We start from the raw sequence: 12159 nt of genomic DNA, 5'->3' as shown, positions 1-12159 counted from the left end.
GAGAGAAGCCAGAAATGTGTCAGCGTCTAGCAGCACAGGATCATTGTGTTCCAGGTAAGGAGAGACCCAGGCCAGGGCCTTCCCCTTTAACAAGGAAATTACAAAAGTCACTTTGGCAGACAAAGTGTTTAAAGTCCCAGGGTTGTTGTGGAAATGCAAATGGCAAACATTTAAAAAACCTCTGCAGACCTCAGTATCACCACCAAATTTTTCAGGCAGGGGAAGCTTGGGTGGTACAGAAGAGGTGGGTTGGATTGGAGCAGGAGTCTGGACTGTTGCAGAAGGACCAGGCAAGCAAGATTTAAGCATAGTACAAAGTTCATCTAACTTGGCATCCAGGGAAGAAAGATGGTGTTCATGAGCTCCAATCAATTGTCCCAGACGTGAAATCCCCTTAACAATCTCAGCAGGGTCCACTGCCATTGTGTCCACTTTATATGCTTGGATAAATGGTACCCGAGCCTCGCAAAGATGACTCAAGATCCTGCAAGGTTTTGCCTGTAATGCGGCCTCCGGGTGCTGGACCCTGCGAAGTGGAATCCTGGACACCACAGCGCTAAGGCATTCCTGCAGGGTGCTGTACAGGTCCAAGGGAGTGGACTCTAAACATGAAAAGGGTACCCAGTCCTTGAAGGTCCTCAAGTGACAGGAACCCGCCATGAAGGGTGAAGATTGGGCTCTTAGTTTTTAAGCTGCCCTGCGCCTGGATGGATAAGTCAAACCCCTTTATTTATTATTGTGAGGTGTCAGTCAAGGTAGCTAGAGGCTGGACACCTGTGTGCGTTGACCATACGGGGGGAGCTTTGGGCTAGCTGTGGGTGTTTGCAAGGCGTACTTTTTTGCTTGTGTCTGGCTGTTTTTTACTTGTATGATGGCGCACGACGGTGCACCATTTTGCCTTGTTTCACCATGGCGCATGTGAATTCACAAGAGTGCCGCTGTGCTCAGCAGTTTGTTTGGCAGGCCATGGCACAGTGCATTCACAAAAGCGCCACTGGACTTACCTGGATTATCCAATGTTCTTATCTCCTCGGGCACGCTTAAGCCCAAACTGGTGGTTCCAGGATAAGAACCTGCAAAAGGGAAGATCCTTCCACCCGGTAACTTGGAGAGTACTGACTACAGATGCCAGTCTCCCAGGCTAGGGAGCGACCCTAGAGGGGCTCACATCTCAAGGGAAATGGTCAAGGACAGTACAGATCCTGCTCATCAACATCCTAGAATTACAGGCAGTACGACTGGCCCTACGGTCATGGACAGTGGAGCTTCAGGACTGTCCTATCAGGGTTCAGTCTGACAATGCCACTGTAGTGGCCTATATAAACCACCAAGGCAGTACCAGGAGTTGTTCAGCTCTGAAGGAGGGTAACCACATACTAGCCTGGGCAGAGAGACATGTGCCGATTCTATCGGCAGTCCATATCCCGGGAGTAGAGAACTGGGAGGTAGATTATCTCAGCCGCCAGCAAATCTGCCAGAGGGAATGGTCCCTACACCCAGGAAATTTGCCAACGTTGGGGATGCGCAGAGGTCGACCTACTGGCATCCAGGTTCAACAACAAGCTACAGCAGTTTGTGTCCCGAACAAGAGATCCTCTTCAAACGAAAGCAGATGCTCTGGTAGTTCCATGAAGCCAGTACTCCCTGGTTTATGATTTCCCTCCGATACCTCTCCTTCCACATTTGTTGTGCAGGATTTGGAAAGAGGGGGTTCCAATCATTCTGGTGGCACCAGCCTGGCCCAGAAGGCCTTGGTTCCCGGAGATTGTGAGACTGACAATAGACGGCCCATGTACGCTTCCACGTTGCCCCGATCTACTGTCTCAAGGTCCTATATTCCACCCCAATTTACAGTCTCTAAATTTGACGGCATGGCTATTAAAGCCAGGGTGTTAAAGGACCATGGCATCTCGGGACCAGTGGTGTCTACCCTAGTGAATGCTAGAAAAGCTGTCACTAGGAAGATCTATCATAAGGTCTGGAAGACATATTGTTTGGTGTGAAGCCAAAAAATGGCATCCTCGGAAATACGTGATTGGGAGAATTCTCTCTATTCTACAGTCAGCTGTGGAAATTCAAATTGGCTTTGAGTACAATCAGAGGTCAAGTTTCGGCCCTATCAGTATTCTTCCATAGGCCTTTAGCCTCCCATTCACTGGTTATGCAGGAGGCAACTCGCTTGCTTCCCTCCATTGGGTCACCTATGTGTCTTTGGGACATGAACTTTCTGCTGTCTGTGTTATAGAAACAACCATTGGAACCTATCAAGGAAATTCCATTAGACTTGTCATGCAAGCTAGCCTTCCTGATGGCTATCACCTCGGCTAGAAGGGTGTTAGAGTTGGTGGCCCTTTCATGCAGGGAACTGTACTTGATCCTTCACCACAACAGGGTTGTATTACAACCTGTTCCATAATTTTTTCCAAAAGTGGTGTCAGCTTTTCATTTAAATCAGGACATCATTTTGCCTTCTTTTTCCCTCAGCCTCGTTAGGTGGAAGAGAGACGACTGCACTCCTTGGATGTTGTCTGGGTAGTTAAGGTTTATTTGTCTATTTTATTTGTTATTTGACTTTTTTGTCCAAAAGGACCCAAGAAAGGGCAGGCAGCTTCCATTGCCAATTGGGTCCGTCAATTGGTCATTCAGGCCTACGGTCTGAAACGTAAAACTCCTCTCTTTAGGATGAGTGCTCATTCTACCAGGGGTGTAAGAACCTCCTGGGCTTTTTGCCATCAGGTATCTGTGGTTAAGATTTATAAGGCTGCTACTTGGCCTTCAGTGCATACGTTCGCAAAATGTTATCAAGTGGATGTTTAAGCAGCCGAGTATTCGGCTTTCGGTCGCCGTGTACTGTGGGCTGTCGTATAAGTTCTGATGGCTATTGTTTGGCAGGGTATCTCCCTCCCCTCAAGGCTATCACTCTGTGACATCCCAGCAGATAATGAATATTAGCCTGACTGTGTCCCATGATGTATGAAAAAGAAAATAGGATTTTTTCCTCATACTTACCTGTAAAATCATTTTCTGTGAGTGCATCATGGGACACAGAGATCCCTCCCCTCTTTTTTGAGGATTTAGTGCTTGCTACAAAACTGAAGTGCTTCCTGTATGGGAGGGGTTATATAGGGGATTACTTCCTGTCTAAAGACCTTTGGTCTACCAGTGTCCATTCACCTGGATATGAACTATAACCCAGCAGATAATAAATATTAGCCTGACTCTGTGTCCCATGATGTACTCAAAGAAAAGGATTTTACAGGTAAGTGACAAAAAAATCCTATTTTTCATTCTGGTATTTCCCTACATCTGTCCGCCTTGCCAGACAAATGCTCATAGATGACAATCTTTATCTTTTTTTTTAATGATCTGGAATATGAACCTCACTGAATGCATGTAAGGGCTTGTATCAATGAGCTTTTGTTCTTCTCAGAACGGCTTCTCTCCTCATACAAATCAATGGGAATGCAAAAGTGACTTGTAGCAAGTTGATGCAGAAGGACATAAAATGCAGGTCAGAAAGTCAACTGCAGGTCAGAAAGTCAATGAATTTTGAAATATTTTTAAAGTGGATCTAAACTTTCTTAATCAACATTAGCTATTTTGAATCCTTATGCTGTTAGCATTAGTAAATATATAGCGCTACCCCTGCAGGCGCCGTTAGGGTCTGTACTCATAAGGCTTCTGAAGCACCAACGGCAGCCTTCCTCTGTGATACCAGTCAGGATCCATGGACGTTCTCCCTTGGTCAGCTCTCAGCACAACCCTGGGTTTCAGCCCCTTTTGTTCAGGCCCTCAGGCCGCCCACCTGAGGCGACATGGCAGCCTGTGCTGAGGAGGGGCAGCAGGCCCCTGCCCGCCTGGACCTCTCTTTTTCTGGAGGAAGACCCAGAGCCCATGTGAGATATAAATACAGACACTCAGCATGCCCAGGGGCACCTCCCCTTATAATTGACCAGGAGTTAATGAATATTCCCATTTGCATGGTTTCCGACTACTGTCCAGCACTTTACATAGTTGCTAGGACACAGGGAAACTTCAAGACAGCATGGGCAGCATCAGAGCACACTGAGCAGACTACACTAAATGATCACAGCTCTCTGTTAAGCAGACAGCGCATACATTTACCTTCTTTTCCTCTGTTAAGCAGAGAAACCAAAAACTAAAATACACTCATCCTAGCACCTACTTAGGAGGGTGCTACAAATAGATAGGAAGGTATATTATATTTACTTGTTTTAACTTTTTTCTACACTTAGGCTAAAATTATATCTTCATGGGCAGTTTTTTCTGTGATTTGGAGGAGGGGCTTTCTTAGATAAGCGCACCCTCCTGTCTGCATGCCTGAGCTAAGGGCAGATGGATTTCAGGAAGCAAATGCTACATAAATCATCTGCCCTTACTCAAGATGGCCATGGCAAGTAATGCTAGGGGGTGTTTTTCAAAGTAATTTCTCACTTGAAGCATGGAGACTTAAATGGATGGGTGAATTTGCTTTGAATGTTAAAAATGAATTAAATAGCGTTTTCAGTTTAGAGTTCAGTTCCACTTTAAATTGATTGCAATGCAAGTGGAATGCACCTGAAAGAAAGCTGCATTTGCCTATCAACAAATACCCAATGCCTGTAGACGCAGGCCTTTCATGTGTTATGTAGTTACAGCAGGTAATCTGGATTCATTGTAACCTTGCTAACATACACTGAAAATTTAAAACACCACACACACCACAGAGTCAAGTGACAGGTGCCTGCAGCACCGCCCTAAATTAGGTTGCAAGGCTCTTGATCATTTGACATCAGCACAGGTTTATTAATGATGTTAATCAGGGCCGGTGCAAGAATTTTTGTCTACATAGGTGAAAGTGCATTCTGCCCCCCCCCCCTTTCTCCAGTTATCCCACCCTGTTACTGCTAGCCCACTTCCCCATCCTCCAGCCACCCCACACAGGTACTGCTAGACCACCCCTGACTCCCCCCGGCTCCATGCTGCCCTGCACTGGTACTGCTTTACCCCCCCTTCCTCCAGCCACCCCACGCTGGTACTGCTAGAACACCCCTTCATCCCCCCGCTCCATGCCACCCCACGCTGGTACTGCTAGAACACCCCTTCATCCTCCCACTCCATGCCATCCCACACTGGTACTGCTAAACTAAAACACACCTTCACCCCCCGTTCCATGCCACCCAACACTGGTACTGCTAAAACACACCTTCATCCCCCCCGCTCCATGCCACCCCACACTGGTACTGCTAGCTCCCCCACCACCATTTTCCTGCCACTCCACACTGGTACTGTTATACCCCCCACCCCGTCCTCCAGCCACCCCATGCTGGTACTGCTAGACTACCACCAGTATCCTAGCACCCCACGCTGGTACTACTAGGCCACCTCCCCGTCCTCCAGCCACCCCGCACTGGTACTGCATCAGAGGGCTCTGCACACGGGGAGGGTTGGAGGGGACGCCGGGGGTCCCGAGATTCTGGGTGGGGGTTTGGATTTTGTTACCCCCCCATCCTAGCGTCCTAAGGTAGCTGCCTTGCAGGCACCGGTCCTGTTGTTAATTGTTGGCCAGAGTTGCCCTTTAATTGAGAACTGGCTTGCTTCCTATGAATCGATGATCAGGTATAAGGGCTGCAGGGTTTTCAGGTATGTTTCAGTTCTTTGTGTGTCAAAACTGGTAACAAGCTGGAGATGAGTAGATTATTGTATTGGGCATAACAATTTGGATACGCGGCCCCAGCCTGCATGCATGTCCCTGGGTGGTAGCCTGGGATCAGACCACACACAGACTACAAGTCAGTCACCTAATTATACGCTCTCTGTTCATGAAATACCAGGCTATAGAACCACAGAGACTCAGCGTGTGCTAATGAGCTGACTGGACGCACATTACTTTAAATTATCGAGGATGCCATGGGATTACAGGCGGCGTAAGAGCACACAACAACTATAATACAAAATACATTTCAAATTAAAAAATAAAGGCAACGGAACTTAGAAATGTATATGGCTGCGTCACTTTATTTGATCAGAAACAAATTAAATAAATCTGTAAACAAAACTTTATTAAACAATACTTAACAAAATTGCTGAGACATTAGGATTGCGAGTCTAGGATTATGCACCCAGAAGGGCTTTGAAAAGGTACTCTTCTATCTGCCATATCCATGAGACAGGTAATTCCTACTAACCCTAAAGACATACAGTAGAGGTGCTCCAGAACGACCACTGCAAAGCCATGGTGGTTGGGAGCACCCATCATTTGTACAGATACCTTTAACAGGGTATATTTGATTTGGGAGCTCGTCCTAGATAATTTGTTGGAAAATGTGACATTTGTGCAAATGTGCTCCAAAAACTCAAATCAGCTATTGGATAAATTTAGTGTTAGAGGCTAGTTTAAAGGAAACCTGTATTGATGTAGATATGTAAGCTGCCATTGCTTATCTCCTTTTTTTAAAATGTTTTATTTATTGCAAAACAAGAAAGGAGCAGACAATATTGGCAATAAGCAAAATATGACATAAGCATCTGAAATGATCATATCGTATCCTGGCTACTCTTGAAATAACAATCAACAGTCAACCAGCTGAATGATGATGTCTTGTTTTGTATATGCGTGATATACCAAGATATTTCCAAAGGAGGTTTGTAAGGCAAAAGGGAAAAGTTGGAAATGTGGGTGAGGTATAAGGTTACTTTATTTAATGGAAACGAAAGTAATTATTTTTGCATTCTCCAATTGTGAGGCTAGTCAGAGATGCAGAAAAAAGGTACAAAAATAAAAAAAGTGGTGTGTGCAGGGGAGTACAAAGTGAGAGCAGAGTGAGTGAGTCGCTTGTTATGAACCAGAGGAGAGTTGGAAGGGAAAATAGAGGGAAGGGAATAGAAGGTAAACATTTTAACTGATAAATCTAAAGTCTATCAGGTAGGAATGAAACTCTTTGGGCAAATAAGAATGATAAAGGGAAATACCAAAAAGGCAAAAAAAAAGAAAAAAATATATAGATATATATACAACCCCTGGCAAAAATTATGGAATCACCAGTCCCTGAGGATGTTCCTTCAGTTGTTTATTGTTGTAGAAAAAAAGCAGATCACAGACTTGGCCAAAAACTAAAGGCATTTCAAATGGAAACTTTCTGGCTTTAAGAAACACTAAAAGAAATCAAGAAAAATAACTGTGGTGGCCAGTAACAGTTAGATTTATAGAACAAGCACAGGGAATAAATTATGGAATCACTCAATTCTGAGGAAAAAATTATGGAATCATGAAAAACAAACAAACAAAATAACACTCCAACACATCACTAGTACTTTGTTGCACCACCTCTGGCTTTTATAACTGCTTGCAGTCTCTGAGGCATTGACTTAATGAGTGATAAACAGTACTCTTCATCAATCTGGCTCCAGCCTTCTCTGATTGCTGTTGCCAAATCATCTTTGCAGGTTGGAGCCTTGTCATGGACCATTTTCTTTAACTTCCACCACAGATTTTCAATTGGATTGAGATCCGTACTGTTTGCAGGCCATGACATTGACCTTATGTGTCTTTCTTCAAGGAATTTTTTCACAGTTTTTGCTCTATGGCAAGATGCATTATCATCTTGATAAATGATTTCATCATCCCCAAACATCCTTTCAATAAATGGGATAAGAACAGTGTCCAAAATTTCAATGTAAACCTGTGCATTTATTGAAGATTTAATGACAGCCATCTCCCCAGTGCCTTTACCTGACATGCAGCCCCATTTCATAATTGACTGTGGAAATTTGCATGTTTTCTTCAGACAGTCGTCTGCATAAATCTCATTGGAACGGCACCAAACAAATGTTCCAGCATCATCACCTTGCCCAATGCAGATTCGAGATTCATCACTGAATATGACTTTCATCCAATCATCCACAGTCCACGATTGCCTTTCCTTAGCCCATTGTAACCTTGTTTTTTTGTGTTTAGGTGTTAGAGATGGCTTTCTCTTAGCTTTTCTGTATGTAAATCCCATTTCCTTTATGCAGTTTTTTACAGTTCGGTCACAGATGTTGACTCCAGTTTCCTCCCATTTGTTCCTCATTTGTTTTGTTGTACATTTTCTGTTTTCAAGGCATATTGCTTTAAGTTTTCTGTCTTGACACTTTGATGTCTTCCTTGGTCTACCAGTATGCTTGCCTTTAACCACCTTCCCATGTTGTTTGTATTTGGTCCATGTTTTAGACACAGCCGACTGTGAACAACCAACATCTTGTGCAACACTGCGTGATGATTTACCCTCTTTACCTACATACTAACAAGCAGATTTAATCTGATGCAGGTGTTAGTGTTTGTAATGAAAATTTACAGGGTGATTCCATAATTTATTCCCTGTGCTTGTTCTATAAATCTAACTGTTACTGGCCACCACAATTATTTTTCTTGATTTCTTTTAGAGTTTCTTAAAGCCAGAAAGTTTCCATTTGAAATGCCTTTAGTTTTTGGCCATGTCTGTGATCTGCTTTTTTTCTACAACAATAAACAACTGAAGGAACATCCTCAGGGACTGGTGATTCCATAATTTTTGCCAGGGGTTGTGTATATATATATACAGTATCTCACAAAAGTGAGTACAGCCCTCACATTTTTGTAAATATTTTATTCTATCTTTTGATGTGACAACCCTGAAGAACTGACACTTTGTTACAATGTAAAGTAGTGAGTGTACAGCTTGTATAACAATATAAATTTGCTGTCCCCTCAAAATAACTCAACACACAGCCATTAATGTCCAAACTGCTGGCAACAAAAGTGAGTACACATCTAAGTGAAAATGTCCAAATTGAGCCCAATTAGCCATTTTTCCCCTCCAGTGCCAAGGTTCGCCATCACTGGCCTAGGCTATAAGAAGATTGCCAAGACTCTGAAACTGAGGTGCAGCACAGTGGCCAAACCATACAGGGTTTAACACGACAGGTTCCACTCAGAATAGGCCTCGCTATGGTCGACCAAAGAAGTTGAGTGCACATGCTCAGCGTCATATCCAGAGGTTGTCTTAGTATGAGTATTGCTGCAGAGGTTGAAGGAGTGGGGGGGGGGGGGGGTCAGCATGTCAGTGCTCAGACCATATGCCGCACGCTGCATCAAATTGGTCTGCATTGCTGTCATACCAGAAGGAAGCCTCTTCTGAAGATGATGCACAAGAAAGCCCGCAAACAGTTTGCTGAAGACAAGCAGACTAAGGACATGGATTACTGGAACTGGAAGATAAACTTATTTGGTTCAGATGGTGTCGTGTGTGTGGCGGCAACCAGGTGAGGAGTACAAAGACAAGTATGTCTTGCCTACAGTCAAGCATGGTGGTTGCAGTGTCATGGTCTGGGGCTGCATGAGTGCTGCCGGCACTGGGGAGCTACAGTTCATTGAGGGAACCATGAATGCCAACATGTACTGTGACATACTGAAGCAGAGCATGATCCCCTCACTTTGGAGACTGGGCCACAGGTTAGTATTCCAACATGATATCGACCCCAAACACACCTCCAAGACGACCACTGCCCTGCTAAAGAAGCTGAGAGTAAAGGTGATGGACTGGCCAAGCATTTCTCCAGACCTAAATCCTATTAAGCATCTGTGGGGCATCCTCAAACGGAGGGTGGAGGAGCACAAGGTCTCTAATATCCACCAGATGATGTTGTCATGGAGGAGTGGAAGAGGACTTCAGTGGCAACCTGAGAAGCTCAGGTTGCCCAATTCCATGCCCAAGAGGATTAAGGCAGTGCTAGAAAATAATGGTGGCCACACAAAATATTGACACTTTGGGTCCAATTTGGACATTTTCACTTAGGGGTGTACTCACTTTTGTTGCCAGCGGTTTAGACATTAATGGCTGTGTGTTGAGTTATTTTGAGGTGTTGTGAAAATTTTTATTAATGTATGTTGTCAGATGTACCCAGTGTCAATTTTGCTGTAATACGCTCATGTGAGGGTATTCGCACATACAGACGTTGATAGAAGACCATTGGCTGCGGAAACCTTTCCGTGGGCACGACAGATCTGTTTGATCTGTTTGCTCTTTTAAGGATGTTTGTTTATGACTCACCAAGGGACTGGCCACTCCATGGTAAGTAAGCAGATTTGCGTACATGGGAACCATAGCATACCCATACAAAATTATGGCCCACTGAGCCATGATGGAGTATGGCTCGCATCATTGGTAGCAGTGGGAATGTGCACACGATCGTATTCAGAGCCATGCAAGTAATGTTCAAATTGTGAGTCCTTTGTGTCTCACAAAGAACTTGCTGCATGGCCCTGAACATGACCATCTGCACACGTTACTACTGTATTTCTATTTGAATATATACATGTGTGCGATTGGTTCTTTTGAAAGAATACAAGTGTCTGATTGGCTGATTCTGAAGCCACCACCTTTCTTTGTTATTCATGTTTATAGTATAAATAAAAGGAGCTGGTTATTCTCTTGATGATTCTGCTAAGCTCAAGGTGATACCAGCATCTGTCTGTGTTACTTGGAGAAATAAAAGCACGCTTTCCCGGCATTATATGAAAGAGCTGTTTTTGTGCTTTTAAGTGCAAAGAAATTATATGCTTATAGGGAGAAGCTTAGAATTTCGCTGACAGAGTGGACTGCAAATTTACACTGTTATACAAGCTGTATACTCACTACTTTACATTGTAGCAAAGTGTAATTTCTTCAGTGTTGACACATGAAAAGATATAATAAAATATTTACAAAAATGTGAGGGTGTACTCACTTTTGTGAAATACTGTATGTATATAAAAATAATAATGCCACCCAAACATGTGTTGTGCATCTTCCATGATTTGAATACAAGGGCAGAACCGCAGCGATTCTGCCTGTGATTTCAAATCGCCTTATGTGAAAGGGTTCCTAATGTATAAATAAAGGCAAAACTTGTTTTTAGTTTTGGACAAAGTGGAGAGCGATTAGAACACCTATTACGTTTTTACTGCTGTCTGTGCCCCCATTAAGAAGATTCACCCTCTCTAAATTCCACATTTTGGGTTGTTCCCAGAAAAGTAATAGAGGGGAAATCTTCAGACAACAAGCATAAGGCAGCCCATTGAAGTGATTTTTCCATGGTGTTTGATGTTGGAAGTGGTAAGGAGTAGCTTACTTTCACCCAGTCAGCCTGTCGTCCAGTGAGGTAGATGTTAGCTGAGTATTGAAATCATGCACTGAAAGCTTCTTGGTTGCAGCAATAGCTTTGCTTTTACAGAGGATTGCAATGCATGTCTAACAGCATGAGAAACATGAAACAGGAACCTAGAGGATACAACTACGTACACTGAGAGAGATAACACTTCCTCTGATTATATTACCATAGATACACACTACAGTGCCATCTGTTAGATAGATAAATATAATGCATTCAGTATATAGTTCACGGTACTTTACATTACATGCTGTTGTCCTTCCAACACCCCTTCTCAACAGCATGTGCCATGTCAAATTATATTCAGCTTCTTCTGTATATAATTATGACGTGCCTTCAACAAAGGCTTGGTAAATGCATCAGCAGTCATCTCCTCTGACGAGCAGTATTGAATTTCAATAACATCTTGCTCTTGATTGTCCCTCAGTAGGTGATACTTGACATCGATGTGTTTGGTCCTAGGATTGACCCTTTCTGATTGCGTGAGCTTTATACAGGAGTCAGAAACCATGAATCAGACTGAGACAGAAGTACAGTCACAGTAGTTTAATAATATTAAAAAAAAGGTAAACATAGTCAAAACATAGCCAGAGTTCAGGAACTGGAACAGATAGTCAGACATGCCAAAATGTCAGGGAGCCAGAGAACAGCGTAGTAGAACAGCAAGCAGGTTCTGGAGCCAGAAGGGATGTCAGCCAAGCAAGTCTTTAACAGGAACACAGGAGAGCGTCTCTAGAGATGTGACCAAGGTGAAAGCAGAGATCATCTGGACTGGACGGCTTAAGTAGGCAGGACTGATGAGCAGGGTATCATCAACAGGTGAATCACTGTGGAAAGATAGGAGCTGGCAAAAAGCCGGCAGCTGACTGGCCAGCTCAGAGAAGGAAGGGCTGAGCCCAGCCCTAACAGTACCCCCTCCTCAATGACCCCTCCCCCTCGGAGGACCACCAGGCTTGAGGGGAAAATGTCTATGGAAATTACAGAGCAGGA

This window comes from Aquarana catesbeiana, linkage group LG12, assembly GCF_042186555.1.
Source record: "Aquarana catesbeiana isolate 2022-GZ linkage group LG12, ASM4218655v1, whole genome shotgun sequence".
Taxonomy (NCBI): Eukaryota; Metazoa; Chordata; class Amphibia; order Anura; family Ranidae; genus Aquarana; species Aquarana catesbeiana.
The sequence above is the reverse complement of the archived record's forward strand: the minus strand, read 5'-3'. Positions refer to the sequence as shown.